The following is a 17,589-nucleotide window of genomic DNA, read 5'->3' on the forward strand; positions in this document are numbered from 1 at the left end:
CTAGAAGTTTTTTCTCTGATACTAACCAGTTCACAGTTACCTACGCTGACTTTTCATCTGCCATTTTCCTTCTGCATGTCTCAGTGCTCTGGGATCCTCCTGTAGTTATCTTTAAGGAGTTTTTTTTCTTTATTCTCCTGGATAGCTTAGATATAATCAGATTTTAGTATCTTCCTGTTCACTCTCTTTTACAGATCAGAGACCAGGGTCTTTGTAGGATTCTGTGTGGACATCCTTCCACTGTGAACAATGACAATCAATTCTTTCCATCTAATTTTATCATTTTTTTCAGTCTATGCAAGGATTATCTGTCTTATCCTAAGGCTGCTTGTAAATCAGCTTTGCTTGATACCAAGTCAGGATCTCCTTGACTGCCTGTGAAAGAAGCAGTAACTGTACCCGAAAATTGCTTCAGTTATCAGAACCCCATTAACATAGGGTTATGTTATCAGAACCCCAAACATAGTAGTTTGGCAGCCCTTCTCCCAGTGTATGGATGGGGAGACATCTGTGCCCACTATCCCTGATGAAAAATATTCACTTTAGGCCTGTAAGAGGCCATGCCTTTTACATTACTGTCTGAAAGTTTGCTGAAATGGACAAGTTCAGGCAAGTCCTGGCCAAGGTTCCAGGACTCCCTTTGTCTGAAACACACAGGAACCAAGGTTCGAGAAATCCCTTTGTTCAAGAGATGGACAAGACTGGGAGCTACGAAAGAGATATAAGATGCTGATTAATGGCCCTAAAGTGGTCTTTTTGTGTGGGCCTATCTCAAGGAAGATGGCCATCTCCGAGGAATTCACATGACTCTGACCCGAGCCCTCCAGAAATGTCACGAAGGCTGGGAAGAAGTAGGATAAAAAGGGCACGGACAAACCCCGAATTTTGGTTTTCTGACACCAGATGCCTCACTACGGAAACAAGGAGTTTTTCTGACATCAGATGCCTCTCTACGTGAATGCCTGCATGCTGAAGAAGATGCCTGCATGCTGAAGAACCTTTTAGGTAACTGACCTCAGATTCCTCCACCGTAGTCCTACTGCTGCCTACTATCTCTCCTGGGATTGCTGCTCGAGACTCTGCTCCGTGAGACCTCGCTGCCAGAGACTCCGCTTCTTGAGACCACGGTACTCTGACCGCCTTCTCTGTGCTGCACTGATCTGCTGCTTGCGGCCTGCTACTCTGCTGCTGCTCTCCCCTACCAATGTAACAACGTACTACGGGTCGCTGCTGCATCCAGAAGGTGACTATTCCCCGCTTTTAAGCAATTCTTGCCTCTTTTCCTACTTTTTCTATCGCCTACTTTCCCATCCCCATCACTCTAATTTTGATATTCGTCGCTCTCCCTTCCCCATCCCCTCAGTTGTCTATCATTTCTAATAAACTGGTCGGATCAACATTTGAATGCTCTTCTTCTTAATCTCACGCTGGGCATAACATAGCAAAAGAACCTTTGCCTCACTCCTAAATTGGAGCGAGACAAGGCCCAGGGCAGTTAGAAACAGCAACTTCATCAGGTGGAGCCAGGCACATTCTTTACTCCACAAACTTTCTTGAAGGCAGCTTTTCTTAGCTTATTGCTGACCTTCTAGACCCCCTGTTATCTGTCAGGCAAACTACTGAGGTATCTCTATCATCCACATTCCCATTCCACCTTTAACCTCTTGCAATTGTAAATGTTCATTAACTTGACACACAGCGTAGCTTTTGTTCCCAGCACTCACTATCACAGAAGGACAGTTGTTCACTCCCTTGAGGATCTGTGAGCACTCCAAGAATTTTTCACCTGCAAGGCAATTGCTCAGGGCAAATTTAGAATATCTGGACAAGTGCTAACTGGAATAACTGTGTCACTCCACTCTTAGTTCATGGGGGTGCTTTTAGGGTGGAAAAGCAAGGGCATACTTTATTGCAATGAACCCAAGAAAAAATGCATTAAAATCAGGGTTAGAAAGATGTATCATCCAGTTCTTTAGAATTTGCACATCACAGAATTGTCTGAACTACTTGATTGAAAAATTCTCTCCCACAGCACCACATGCTATAGACTTTTGCCCTCAGGTGGCTCTTCTCTATAAAAAACCACCCTATTCTTACAGGTGAGTAAATTACACCATCTGAAAACCAGAAATAACTGTTTTATACTTTTTTAGTGCTGCCATTCTGGAGATAATGTTGTCTGAATTAAATGAGGGCAAATGTGGATGGGAGCTGATTTCCCCTTCCAGCTCAGACATAAAATTGACATAGTTCAGATAAGATAGCAGTAAATTTGGGAAAACCTAAGCTGAAATAAATTATATTTTATATATAAAATATATAATATATAAAATTTTATATGTTATATATATTATATATATATACACATTCTGTTATATATATATATATATATTCGGTTATTATGCCATGCTGAGACTAACATTATCTGGACAGATTATCTGGACTAATGAAGTACATGACCAAAAAAGAAAGACTTCTGAAATCTTTTATAATGATTGACATTTCTAGAGTTACTTTTCCTCCTCTCCACTTTTTCTTTTCTTTTCTTTTCTTTTCTTTTCTTTTCTTTTCTTTTCTTTTCTTTTCTTTTCTTTTCTTTTCTTTTCTTTTCTTTTCTTTTCTTTTCTTTTCTTTTCTTTTCTTTTCTTTTCTTTTCTTTTCTTTTCTTTTCTTTTCTTTTCTTTTCTTTTCTTTTCTTTTCTTTTCTTTTCTTTTTTTCCCCTACCCTCACTTGTTGTTTGAAATCTTTACCACTTTCAAGGATGAACACAGTGCCCATAATGTGACACCTCATGACTCTAGCTGATCCTGCAGAAGAAAACAGGAATAGAAGGGAAAAAATATTGTGGAAGAGCCGCATCCACTTGCAAAAGTAAGATAGAATTTTGTGCTGATTTGGTCCAGAAAAGCTTCTCCTCTTGGGACTGATAGGGAGACCCTCAGTTACTAGATGGTGGTCCACTCTTTTGTTGTTTACATTTGCCACAAAATATCTTTCAGTAGAGTGAAAGGGAAGAGGAAAGACCACTATGCTAGCTCTTCAGGTTAAGAAGGTCTCCTATTTGTACCATGACTGGTTGTTAAGGAAATCTTTCTCTGAAAGGAAAATACCTTGGGACTAACATATCCTGAAGAAGAGATACTGCTGATATTTTCCTCTGACATGGGGTTGCAAAAATGTTTGCATTTGGTTATTTTTTTAATACAATATGACAGGTCTCAGTAAGTCCCAGCTCAAAACTAGTAATTCTCCTACATCCCATCCCATTTAGCTGTAATTATGCAATCTTTCAGATTCAGAAATGACAACATGACACCTGTGAAAATACAAGATCATAAATAGCATGATGTCATTTTGAATCTGCAGGAGTTAAAATTAAATAAAATTAAGAAAATTGCAGTGTCTTTATTTCACACTGCATATTGCCCACAAGGCAATCTCAAGAGAGAGGGTGTTGAGACAGAAAGGAGCACAGCACACATACTGCAGAGAGCTGAAACCTTTGCCAGCAGAGATCAGCTGTATGTCACTGCTGAACCACCACACAAGCCCAAGTTCCCATTAAGTTTAGTCAACCTTGGATGTGGTCCCAAAGGCACAACATCGTAATTATATGCTGTATTTCCCCTCAAGTTTGGAGGCTTCTGCAGCTGGCCTGCAGTTAGCCATGGGCAGTTTGGGACCAAGCTGTCCCATTCTCATTTAGCTCTCAAACACTGGGCCCCAAGATCCAAGCCCAACCTTTGCTTGGTCAATATGTTTTTTCCTGCCTTGCGGAAACCACTTGGAGACCTGAGATCCACACTTGAACTTTCTCCTTGTTCAGAGCCTCTCAGACTGAGGCTCCAAGCAGAGGCATTCAGGGCCAGGATTTCAAAGGGTGAGGGCTGTGTTTGTGCACACAATATTTGAATGCACATTCACTGCATGCTTAATCTCCCTCACGTGCAGAGGAAAATGGGTAGATTTGCATTTGTAAGATAGCCCTGGCATGCCCAAGAGCTCATTCAGCTGTGGCTGCCATCTCCCACTTTGGTGCTCCTTGGGACTGCGCTTGTCCCTTTTGCTGGCAGAAAGGACAAGTGTGAGGCCTGAGGAGGAATAAATTAGATTTTAATCTTTGGCGATCTGCCCTTCTGCTTTTTCTAGCCACTGGGGCCCTTGTTTCTATGGCTTCCTGAGCCTTGAGTGCCCTTGTCCATGCTTGGCTTCCCAGCGCCCACGTGCAGGCTCCCTCTCATCAAAGGCCTAGGTCAATCCGAGGAGATCTCTGGAGGAAGTCCATCCATCCTGTTCCTACGCAGTCAGGATAGGATTTTCTGCAGGTAAGGTTTAAGTGAACAATATCATGCTTCAGCATGAGACTCTTTCAGGCACTCCTGCCACCCAAGTGCACTGCTGACCACTGAATGAATGATCTCACAAAAGAAACAATGTAAGAAGAGGACAGGAGGAAACGGTGTGCTGGCACTGGCACTGTTTTAACCTGGGACAGTTAGAATGACCTTGTACCTTTCCTGGCAATGTAAGGCTTTCATGTAAATCTTTCTGTTCTGTTCCCCACAGAGACATTCACACACTGGCTCATAGGTCCCCTGCTCTTTTCTCAGCAAAGGCAGGGTGTGTATCAGCCCAGGTTTTCTTTCATTCTGCTGCCAGGGAGCTCTGAAAAGATTAGCAAACCATGCCAACCCATCCTCAGTCACATTAGCCCACAGGAAGGGGATGCTACAGGGGTGATAGCTGAGTCTGGATGTCATTTATCTCCATGGCAGCATGAAGTTTACAAATATACTGACCAGAGGATAATCACCCTTATTCTTCTGTTCACTGAAGCAAATGTACTGTATTTTGAGAATAACCGGTAGACTATCAGACTTGTGGTCTTTAAAGGGTTAAAAAGGCCAGAGGCAGTGTGAGAAAGCTTTTTTTCACAACATTCTAACAAGCTGAACAAAATCCAGGCCTTGTTTAATGAGCACATATTTTATACAAATAAGCTCAAACGAGCTTACCCATCTCTAATTAAACTAGAAAGGAAGCATTTGTCCTAATTGGACTGCATAACTGAAGAATTAATTGTGTGGCTGCTTAGAATTGCAGTCTTATGGCCCAGTTCACAGAAAATACCTTCATGGTAGGACACACTATATGCAAGTTTGCTCATGTCTTTTTACCAACATATAAGTCCATGGGTGATTTTGAGGCTTTGGTTTTGTATTTTAAACAAAACACATTCATATGGTCATGCATAAGACTTAGAGGAAGTTAAGTACAGTATTTCAATGTTCTAATTAGGCTATGGAGAATAATTCCTTATTAATTATGGGCACAGTTAATTCCTACAGTGAAAATGCCATAGTAATTTTTACAAATATCAGAAGAGCGACTATCCCATTGACTTGGAAGAAACAAAAAGCACGGTATGGGAATTTGTATTTCCATCCAGTCAGGTTTCTGCATGCCACTACAAGAGACTCTGGAGCCACTGGAGAAGCGTCTGTGATGTTCAGAGAGCACCCATTAAAATATGGCTTCCAAACAGAGAAGGAACATTGCTAAACATCTTCTATCTGCTAATCTTGCAAGTCTCTCCTGCTTTACTTACCAACCAGAGCAAGTTTTGACTGCTGACCATGCTGCACAGCCAACCCTGCTGTGAAAGAGAAATGAAATGCACTCTGCCTCAGGCACTACCAGCAGGACTGTCAGTACAGCAGCTCCTGCTCCAAGATCTCTTGAGGTGATATATGAGACAGAGTGCCATACGACTGTCAGACACAAGCGGAGGCTTGTGGCAGGCTGGCAACCATAGAAATCTCATTTTGGATTGTGAACTATACTTTTATAGGACCCCTGCCTGAAACCTTGCTTGTCTCTGGCCAGACTCCTGTGACTTTGGTTTAGTTATTTTAAAACAGTTTTTTGGGTATTAGGATGTCTTTGGAACTTTACTGTGAATGAGATCTTGAATTCCTTCAAAAGGCCTTTGGAATGCCTAGGTGCGCTGTTCAGAAAGTCTGCTTGTGAAAACAACAGCTTGATGTTTTGTACTGGCACTAGCATCTATATAGGCTAATGCGAATTTTATCTTGGCAGGGACCGAGTAAAATGCAGCCTTGAAGATTTGGCTATGTGTGAATATGAACAATGGTGATATGTTCATAACAAATATGAAGCGTCAAGTGATACATTTTACAGGATCCTTGTGACTGTTGCAAGAAATGTTATTTTGCAGCAAAGGCAATAAATATGTGTTGTATTAACTGATCCAGTTTTGAATTCATTTGATCTTTCAACACATAGAAAGTTTGTTAGACTCATTTCTTCTTCCTGTTTCAGGTTTTCATTTAAAACTTCCAAAGCAGCTATCTGTCTTTTCCTTAGTTAGAGCCTTTCTTGCTTGTGTTGTGTCTGTTTTCACCTATTTTCTAAGATGTATGTGAAATGGATAGAAAGTAGAGGATCTTCTCAAACTAGACCCAGTTATTAGAAATACAGGCCTGAATATGATACATGACAAAATTAAGGAACTTGAAAAAGTGATCTGTTTCATACAGTCAGTAACTGCTGTAAAGATTTTTCCTTCTTGGTCCAGAGTAAACCTTTACCTTTAATTGTAAGGTGTGTCAGATATGTCAAGGATATGCATGCAGTTTTTAGTATGCCCTAAATGAAAATGAATGAGCATGAACTAGAAGCAATAGAACAAGAGCTTCTACTCTTGTTCATGAGAACAACATACTTCTCATGGATCAAAATTTTGCTTTTAATGTTGTTGGACAACAAGTCAAAACCACCAGAACTGAAACTTCCTTCATTAGGAAGGGTCCATCCTGAGAAGTAGTCTGAATCCACAGCAGATGTGGATTTGGGAGCATCCTGCCTTCTGACTTCTAACACACACCACCAGGTGTGTCTGTCATGTTGCTTGGATGTGGTCAGAGGTAGAAACCTGTCTGCTCCTCATTTTAGCAAATTCTTTATAATATAATGAATGTACCAAACAGATGATGTTGTTATGGTTTAATGACTAAATCCTAAATCAGACTAATCTTTCTGTGGTCTTCAATGAGTCACTGTTAATTTAGGATTTCTGTTGGCATTTTGGAGGAAAGAAAACAGGAAAATGGGCTTTGACTCTCTTTGTTTCTGTATGATTCAACTGTAATTATTAATGCCTGGGATTTTAAATAAGCCCAAAAAGAGAATTATTGTATCTTTTCATTGCAGGTAAAGCAAAACATTAAATCCACCTTCTAAAGATTTCAAAAATATATGAAATTCTGAAGCAACTGAGTAAAAAACTGGGTACTCGTAGGATATGTGGACCATGCAGTCAAGGGCCTGTGGAGTATTATCACATTGCTTTTTGTCTGTACAATTCCCAGTGTTATATGGCCACAGTAAAAGAAAAAAAAAAATAAAAATGGTCCCTGTGTAAAGTATCAGTTGAAACACAAGTTTTCTACTCTCTGTAGAAGGGCTCAATGGTTGTAGTCCAGTCTGTGACTTAAATGAAGAGTACTATTCTCTATTTGGTCTTCTGTGGGAAATGCATTGCACTGCCAAAGCCTTGACAAATTACCAGGTGCAGTTGGCCAGTCTACTGCAAGGAGTCTGCAGCAGTTCAGAGTCCAAACTGATTCACAGTGATAGGGAAGACAATTACTCTCTTGAGAAAGGTCTGGTCTTTGCCTGGAAGCATGTTCATACTATCTGACTCCTGTCAGTAGAGGAAATAATTATTCAGTAGAGTTAGGGGAATGTCTGTCAAGAACTTACGTTTTTCCATGGGAAAGAGTCCTTGCACTGTTAGGTAACAAACAAAATAAGTACCTCCTAGACATTACTTCTCATTTATATAGAACCGTGATACTCAGTATTTTTAATTTAGCCATTAGAAATTATTATGTAGCATCACTCACTGCTTTCCCAGTACATTCTGTATATCTTGGTTGGTAGATCATCTATCTCACCAAAGGAACGAAGAGTTAAAAACTGCCATCATTCACACTGGTATAAATGCTGAGAAAGCACTTGAGACCAGTTGAGTCATACTGAATTTATGCAGACATAAGATACAGAAAAATTATTAACTGTCTATTTAATACCAGCACAGTTTTATGTCATTTTATGATTCAGAATCTGGTTCTCAGTTCTTCGCAGTGGACAAGTTAAAACAGTATTTGATGCATGCTTAAACAACAGGGTGTAATTTATGATAATACAGTTAGAAAAGCATCATAGGAGAAAAGAATCAATTAGTTAGACTGGGAGGGCATAAAGAGTCACTGATAAGACACACAAAGCCAAAAAGGAAAAAGAATTTAAGTCCCAGGGTTAAATACAGGAAGGTTTTGCCTCTTGATGAAACTCATCTTTCTTTTTCAGTTGACAAATAATCATAAATTCAGCAGTGCTAAAGCACCTGCCTCTCTCAAGGTCTTGTGACAGAGGCAGTATGTGTTGACTGTTAAGTCTGCCTGAAAGTAGAACAGACCCAGACTGTTTTGGGAATGGGCAATTGATACTGATTTATGCCTAGTATGACAAATAGAGCAGAGAAGACAGATTTCTTGTTAAAAGGAATCTTCTATGCAACAGCATGTTCTGTGTAACCCTCTCAAGCAAGAGAGCTTGGAGATACAGTGTATGCAATCAAAATGAAGCTGCAGGCAACATATGTAATCACTGAAGACACACTGAGCACAGGCCAATCTTGGGAAAGCTGTAGGTGATGTTTTCTCTGCATACAGATGAGGTCTGCCAGTGATAACTTGTGTCTTGAACCAATTTCCTGTTCAGAAAATGTATGCTCTCAAATTTTTCAGAAATCATAGATTATTCCTGGAGCAGCACCTTCTTATGAAGAGATACATAAAATTATGGTTGTGGGGATGGAAAGAAAACACTTCTTCACATGGTTTGTGCTTTTCTGCTGCAATGAGAACATGAGTTAATCATGCAAGACTTTCTGGAGCCAACGTAAATCATCCAAGATGTGCTGACAGAATTAGGGCTGTGCCTTTAAATACCAATTGGGAGTTTGCCTATGACTTTTTAGAAAATTGAATTTTCTCTGTTTGCTGCTGCAGCTAACACACAAACTTAGAAATGAGCAGTCACTTCACTGAGTGCATTACCTTTGACCTGAAAGCTGAGTGAAGATAGGATTCTGATGTGGCTTAGAAAACAAGCAATGTCTCCTCTTTCTCTTCCTTTGCATCTCAACACTTTTCTCTTGTTCCTGTAAATCTGTATAATATTTCCAAATATCAAAATGTCCTGCAGCTTGTAATAGAGACATAGTCTCCAATTGTTCAGCTTACCAGCATGAGCCCATTGCTGAGTTGGATCTTGCCAGCTTGCCTTCTTTACTGTGATGTAGTTTTCAAGAATGATCTTGCAATAACATGTCAACAGAGCAATCTCTTTCCTGTAGAGTATAATTTGAAAGTCTTTGTTTGATTTGCTCATGGCCCAGTTACAGAAAACCTTCTAACAAGCTTGTTCTTGGTTATTATTTCAGACTGTACTATTGGAAAAAGGTAAAATGCAAAGTGGAAGAGGGAGAAACCCAGAGAAATAGCTGCATGGTCAGATGGCTCAAGGGAAAAAAGAAAAAAGAAAAAAGAAAAAAGAAAAAAGAAAGAAGAAAAGAGAAAAAAGAAAAAAGAAAAAAAAAAAAGAAGGAAAGATCATCAGAACTTAAGCTCAACTTGTTGAGACAATCTAAAATTACTTTCAGCTTCTAACTAATATGTTTCATTAGCCTAGCCATGAAACACTCAAAGCTTTGTGGTGTTTTAAAATACCTTTCCAGGAGTAGCAAAAAAATTATTCTTTTCATTTGGTTTCCTGTGAGTGTAATATTCAGGCAATCATATTTTCACATTTTGTGTGTGTGCATAAATACGCCTTAGAAAAATATGTGACTGGGCAGAGAAAGTAGACTGTATGATGCCTAAGGGTGAATAACTTTGCAGAGCTTCTTCCTGGAAGATCATCTCGAGGACATAGACAGAAGAAAGCACTCTGAGGTAATTTTTTCTTCTTTTGCTAAAATTGAATTAGAAAAAGGGGCAAATCATACTTTGATCAAGCTATATGATGCAACTATTTGAATCAAAAGCACAGTCTTTTCTGCTAGGGTCATCATCTAATTTGTGTTCCTTTGTGGTATACAAAGCCAGAAAATATCAAATGTTTAATATCTGAATCCTCTCCTTAGGAGACTACTCATTATTTCCCATATTATAGCTATTCGTAGTTGGATAAAATATATAGATGGGACAAGAGGAAAAGATGCTGCAGAAGGCTAATTTATGAGACAAAACAATACTACACTGATGGCCAAATTTTGTATTCCCTATCTATCTTTACCCTTGTTCCTGAGTGGCCTGAGATAATATGAACAGCTGTGGAAATCCTGGTGGCAAACAGAGCAACTCCTGCTCTCTTGCACTACATAAGCTATAGTTGTGGTGCAGCAACACAAACCAAGCATAATAGTAATAGCACAGCTAAGGAAATGGTTTTACCTTACCTCATTTTCAACAAGACATTTTCCTCCCTGTCTGTCTTCTCTACTCCCTTTCAAATCACCTCAAAGAAACCTTCCCTCTCTCTTCTCCTTTATGCTCCTCTTTTTGTTTTCATCATTTATGTATTTCATCATTTATATCATTTCTTGTCTTTTTGAAACAGTGTCCTTCTTCCATGGTCTGCTTATGGCCTTTATCTTTCTTTCTTTCTTTGTTTTGGTACCTACCGAACTATAACAATATACTGTTTGTAAAACACTGCCAGCTGTGTGGGCAGATGAGAATACCCTTGCCTTCTGCTACTTCCCCTGGCCACAAGAAGAGAGTTGGAGTAGATTACTCAGCAGTTACGGGGTGATGCCATGTGGGTGGTGCAGCTTCCTTTGCCATCTTGAACAATGAGTGCCAGGCAGAAAGAGATACTGAATAGGTAATGTACCACTGCAGTTGGTAATGTACACCACAGTCTGTTTGGAAGAGAGTCCTGCACTAACAGTTTCTTGGGAACTTACTCAGGAATAGCTCCTAACTTTGGTTGGCTGTTTGTCTTCTTACTGAGAATTGCTGTAGGGACCCAGGAATGTCAGCTTATCTCCCCACCTCTCTCCTGAGGCCTTCTTGTGCTTTTGCCAAGACTTGACTCGTTAATGATCCATTTCATGGGTAGCCCTAAAGCCAGAATCCCATGAAAACGCTATGTATCTGATTGGCTGTCCTGCTTACTTGTATAAGCAGATTTTTAACAATAATCCTTTCTGTTTCAAGTCACTTCTTAACCTGAAAAATGTGGCTTTGCAAGTCAGATCTGGATCACTTTATTTTTCCAAATATATGCACCAATATCAGTGGAACTACTGGTCTGTTGGAGACTACCTCACACTATGACAAAGTTGTACTTGCTGTAATGCCACAGTCATTTAACCCAAAGGTTCATCTTGTTCACTCCTCTGTGTCTGGAAGTGATTCATTAACACTGGGGGTAGGGTGAGTACTTACACTTGAACTGTGCGTGTGGTGCAGTTCAGTATCTAGCAGGGTGATATACTGAAATTTAAGCTAAGATATTAAGTTAGGACACACTACAGACTTACAGACTGAACCCAACTTTACTCTGTAGCTATCATGAGACAGTTTATAGTCTTATTTAGTCTGTAAGACTATATGCTATAGTATATAAGTCTATAGCCTTACAGTCCGGTCCTTGCCAGCCATGTCCTAATAGCTCACACAATGGTGTTGATTCAGTGGGACTTCAACTGCAAGAGTTAAGATTACATGTGACTGCTGCATCAGGATAGCTGTGTTCCACCACAGAGACATGAACCCTTAGTTAAAATGGTGCACATATTTCAACAACTTCCAATTTAGATACTGACAGTGTAATCGTTCTTTGAATGACTGGAAGTATATCCTTAGATTCAGACACGTCAAACAAAGCAGAGCACAAATCCTTTGAAGCCTGGTGGATACATGGGGCCTGATGTAGTTTTCAGTCACCTTTTTTAACTTTACTGTCCTCAGTGTGTTCACACAGCTATCACTGAAAAACAAAACTTCCTCTAAAAAAATGATGCTTACCAAATCTCTACTCAATGTACATCTTTGTTGATAAGGCGTATACTGGCTGATACCTTCTCCCTAGCCTATCTGTTTGTAGAATTATTGTACATAATGATTCTTTTACAGGTTAAACACCTTTTAATTTTATTTATTTATTTATTTATATTGAAAGCCCTAGATAATGCTGGTAAATCAAAAGTTCAAACTGAAGTTCCGCAGTAAAATAGAAACATTAATATCTTCTATCTTTGCAAAGGAGTCCTGCCAACATCCATAGTATGTCTCTTAAGCTATACAAGATGATACAAGAATACTCCTGGCAACGACGGACCACAGAAAGATGGAAAGTTGGTTCTTTTTCTGTCTGTCCTCTACAGTACTTTAGAGTACATCTGAAATAATTTACATATATAGAACATATCCTGTTTCCTGAAGAGTTTTTAACAGTTGTGGGGACGTCATCTTCTTCTTAAGAGTCTGCTACCTCTATCACAATTCCAGTGGAGTTCAGTGAGTATAAGCTTCCTCATGCAGGCTGAATCATATTTATGTTGCTGGCATTCATCTGCTTCAGTACATTTTCCACAAGCAAAGCAGCTTAAAAAGACAATGGAGTGGAATGAATCTCTGGTAGTTCATCCAGTGACGTTTCATTGTATATTCTGTCAAAGACAAAAATAAATGAATGGGAGGAACTGCTAATGCTGCAAACTTTCAGGCAATCAATAAATGAGTCCATTAACTCATTGTGCCTGGGGTAATTTCTCTAGAAGGTTTAGTCGCCGAAGTTTACAGCAATTGCAGAATGGAAGGAAAAAAAACTGAGCAGAACAGTTGTGTCATAACTAACACAGAGCACAGAGTTGAAATCCTATATACATACCAGTATATTTGCAGATGTATTTGGGGCTGATTTCCATTTTGAAATAGCTTGCATACATTAACAATGCCAACACAAATTTCTGCTTGAATATGGCTTTTGACAGTGTGCCCCGGTGGCGCAAGTGGTAGGAATGCCACATTGCAACACCAGAGGCCCTGGGTTCGAATCCCCCCTGTGGCACAAGTGGTAGAAGAGCTGCTCTGCTACATAGGAGGCTCAAATCATCATCATAGTATCATAGTATCATAGTCTCATGCGGGTTGGAAGGGACCTTAGATATCATCGAGTCCAACCCCCGGGATTCAAGCCTCTGTGTAGCAGAGTGGCACTTCTACCACTTGCGCCACAGGGGGGATTCGAACTCCAGGCCCCAGTGTTGCAAGGCGGCATTCCTACCACTGCGCCACCGGGGCACACAATCCCGGGGGGTTGGACTCGATGATCTCTAAGGTCCCTTCCAACCCGCATGAGACTATGATAGTATGATACTATGACACTGAGACCTTATGGGCTGATTGTTCCTTCACAGCTAGAATGAATGAGCAGACTGAGTTGTCTTGCCTCTCACTGAAAAAGGCCAGATGTTGCTGTGGGTTTTCTCCAGTGGCGTTGTCTCTTTAGTATTAGCTGATGTATATGCCACTAGCTGTGATGTATGTGGGTTGTCAAGACCAGTATAGACATCCTTTTAGGGCCATTACAATCTAGGGAATTCTTAGCAACATCAGAAATTATGAAAAAGAATGCTCTATTTGCCTTCACACCATCTGACATCCCAAGCAGAATTGGAGAACAGTATATTTTCAATCCCAGGCAATACTTTCTGTCTCCTAGAAGAAAAGCATATAAAAATACCTGTGGCAATACCATAAAAACAGAGAAATGTACTGTTCTCGTTTATCATAGTGACAGTGTTTTCCAAAACGGTGTAATAAAAAATGTCTCCTCTTAGCCCAAGATAGATACAACATCAAGAGATGTGTGTGTTCAAGGAAAAAGGTTAACAGATTTTGTTCTTTTTGCAGCTTTCCTCATCTGACTCCTCATATCTGTAGAAAAGAAGATAATGGCATTTTGTTAATAAGCAAAAACTCACAGACTTGCAGGTCAAGGTCAGAAATGTCAAATATGGTCTATCCTAGACTGACCTCCCATGAAACATACAGGAAGGAAGGTAGGCAAGACATAGAGGTTATATTTCCCCTCCTTCCTCCAGAGAACTGCCAATACAGTGAACTTTCACCAAGACTTCTCTGTGAAACAATGCATTTGTCTGCAAATGGCAAATCATACTTGCCTCCACTGGGCTAGATCTACCCTAGAACTACTGAAGTTCAAACTGTACTAAGGATCACATAACATAAATACATATATGTAAACAAACATATATAGTCAGAAGAATGAGAAAGCACTGATCACCCTATGGACAGTGGTGTTGATAATAATCACACCGTTACACAACTCTTAAATGCTAGCGACGTCTTCAGAGAAGGAGTTCTGCCTTCCAGGTATTACTGTAAATAAGCAGTACTTTGTGCCTTCAGAGCTGAGCCATCACTTTTTCCTCAGACTAAAAAGAGTTAAATCACAACTGTAAATTTAGTCTTAAATCTGAACAATAAACTAAGCCAGATTTTTACAGGAGAAAACTGGACTTCAACAAATATTCACTAGCTGAAGATGCTGACTTCCTGATAAAGGCTGACAGAAATACATCTGCAGCAAGAAGAACCAAGGGTTTTATCAGTGAATCAAGACTACTTCATATTTCATAAAATCTAAAATAAAGTTTTAATTATTATAATTATACATTTATGCAAATTAATCCAATCTGATTAGAAACAATCCTGTGAAGAAACCATGTTACTGCTTCTTAAATGGCTACAGTAGAACCAGTTCTCTATAAAAAGGAGAGGCAAGACAAGGCAAAACAAAGGCAAGGAAAGGAAAAGGAAAGGCAAGAAAAAGGAAGGAAAAGCACTGATTCAGATCTTCAGCTAATTCCCCAAGGTGCTGTGGGGATGTGGTGAAGAGAGAGAAAAGAGAGAAAAGAGTCTTACATCTCACCTTATCCCTACTATTAAACTTTAATATTTCTAGCCATATGGGTGTCTAAATGAAAACCAGGCACATATTATCTGTGGAGTTGGTTTTTTTTGTTTTGTTTTGGGGTGGTTTTTTTGGGGGGGGGGGGAGGGAGGGGGGGGAAGATAGGGTTTTGTTTTGTTTTGTTTTGTTTTTTTTAATATTAGATCAGCTGAAAACCATCCTCCTTTATTAGGAAGTGTCTCTGTTTGCCAACAATTCTTTGTGTCTGACTCATTTCCTTATTACCTCTCTCCCCTCCTCTGTTTTCCCTTAAGGGACTGATTTTCCCCACCTCAAACAAAAAGAATTTATTTGGCATATGAAGGTCAAGGACAGATTTTTTTAATATCTGCCTGCCTGCATGCCTATCTCTCTATCTCTCTCTCCCCTACTCATCTATTTTTCTGAATTCTATTCTTGTAGTAGGCTCCTGGAACACACACAAAAAACTTTGCTCTGTATTAATGCATATGTTTGGGGAAAAAAAAAAAAAAAAAGGAAAAAAAAAAAGAGAGAAGAAGAAGAAGAATCCACATGTATCACATAAGATTTCTACTCAAGTGTTGGTGTTACCAAGACACCCACATGTACTCTTGCAAACTTACCTCAGTAGCCATGCAATGACACAAAGCAATGCACAGATCCATTTTAAAACCTCTATCAGCCCTCAAGTTGAGTGCCAAAGCAGTCTTCTACCTTGGTGGATAGTTTGACAGGGTGAAGAAAAGTCACATGGGTTCTTCTCCCTCAGTTTTAACAGTACAGTATAACCAGGAGAAAAGTGGCGTGTCCTCTGATTCTTATCTTGGTGACAACCTGCCAGGGTCTTGGAGAATGCTCTGCTTTGTGCCCTAAAGAAACTGGAAGTTGGCCAAGTTCTGCATTAAATGGGCAATGGAATAGTTTACAGTGTCCTTTTATTGATTTTTTATTTTTTCGCACAGCAGAAAACCAGCTGCAACATACATGGGGTGGACAAAAATGCTTTTGGCCTTGCATTTTCTATGATTCAGCCAGCAAGGGAGTAAAGGGTGGGACACAAAAGCTGCACCCTTATAGTTAGCTAAAGAAATAGATGCCAAGGCAATTAGTCAGTCCAGACCAGGGAAGAGCCAAGAGCAGTGATTTTTCAGCTAGTAAGAAATCTTTCACTTCCTCAAAGTTAATCACTCAAGAGCAGCTTTTTTCCTCCTTCTGTGAGAACATTCTCATCTACCTATCTTCTAGTTTACATTTTCATGTATTAAATGTTCTGCAGTTATATTACTCTTTCTGCAGCTTTCATAGCACTGTATGGCATCTCAGAGATAAATCTGAAAGATAAATTTGTTGGTAAGGATAGGACTAGAGTATTGCTGTTGTAGAGCAGAAAGATGACAAAGAAAGATCACTAGAATTCTTAAACCCTATAAAAGATCACTAAGTTAAGTGTACATTTCATCTTCTATAAGCAGAACTCAAAAGGGAAAAAAAACTCAAAAGGCAGTAGTGTTTTGAAATACTAATCCTCAGACATTTTGAGGGAGCCTGGCCTTCAGGGAACACTAAACTTCCCCTCTGAAGGTTAAATAGCCTTTCTGCCTCTCATACAGGGAATTAAAAATGGAGACATGACTATCATCATCCATTTTTCAAAATTAAGCTCTGAATGTGCAGAGTAGCAGACTAAAAATGCCTTTCTACTTATTCTGGACACAAAAAGTGTTACTAGCCAACATAGTAAGTGATCCAGTTAAAATGCTAGGCAAACTTACCAGCATTTGTAGAAAGAGATATTGAAATTATGGACTGTAAGCCTTCTCACAGCAAAGTTAAATCTAAGAGTAATGCTTATTCAGTTGGGAACAGTAAACATGACTACTACTAAGACATACCTCCTGCCAGTGCTAAGCTATGCAGGGTTTTATTTATTACTCCTAGGGGGTTACTCACACCATCAGATTTGGACATCTCACTTAGATTTGATTCAGAAGATCAATGTTAAGTTCCTTACAACAGAGAGAGACACAGGCACTTCCCAGGCACAGAGTAATTCTATGTAATTAGGTCAGATATCTCATGCTGCCTAAAGCAACTGGTTTGTATGTTTTCTGTGAGGGCCAAGCTGGCCTTACTAATTGCATAACAGCAATCTAAAATGGTCTTTCTACCCAGATCTATCCCATTCCTTGGGATGACAGAGGCACAGTTGTTTGTACCTCTCCTTCCCCTGGCAATGCAGCCTCAACAGCCTATTAATAATCACAGTTTCATTTTTGTCTCTAACTCTTTTAGCCACTTCGCATTTTGCTCCTTTCCCATGACAACTGTGAGCCTTCATGTGATGGAGAGTTCACAACACTGGGGAGCATACAGCTTCAGATTGCTGCTATCATTGCAATCTACAGCTACTCCCCGTGAATCTATCAGCTTTCCTACCCTGCAACCTTGGCTTTTCCCTGTTCCCTGCTTTATTGTAGCTGACATACATTTTCTCAGTTGATAAGCTCTGCAGGAAAATGTACAGGAAT

At 39.7% G+C, this 17,589-nt stretch overlaps 2 long non-coding RNA genes across 2 annotated transcripts; one reads left to right on the forward strand and one right to left on the reverse strand.

Annotated features, from left to right (window-relative positions):
* Window positions 1-2,533: 2,533 nt before the first annotated feature.
* Window positions 2,534-12,480, forward strand: LOC146753914 (uncharacterized). The gene is made up of 4 exons (XR_014939062.1): window positions 2,534-2,872; window positions 4,151-4,326; window positions 9,534-10,044; window positions 12,365-12,480. It is a non-coding gene; the product is annotated as an uncharacterized LOC146753914 (long non-coding RNA).
* A 167-nt stretch (window positions 12,481-12,647) lies between these two features.
* On the reverse strand, window positions 12,648-16,022 carry LOC146753915 (uncharacterized). Its single transcript, XR_014939063.1, has 3 exons — window positions 15,685-16,022; window positions 13,847-14,040; window positions 12,648-12,770 (listed from the first exon to the last, which is right to left on the reverse strand). It is a non-coding gene; the product is annotated as an uncharacterized LOC146753915 (long non-coding RNA).
* Window positions 16,023-17,589: the final 1,567 nt, after the last annotated feature.

Source organism: Coturnix japonica, chromosome Z (assembly GCF_054131305.1).
Source record: "Coturnix japonica strain WE chromosome Z, WE-NBRP24, whole genome shotgun sequence".
Lineage (NCBI taxonomy): Eukaryota > Metazoa > Chordata > Aves > Galliformes > Phasianidae > Coturnix > Coturnix japonica.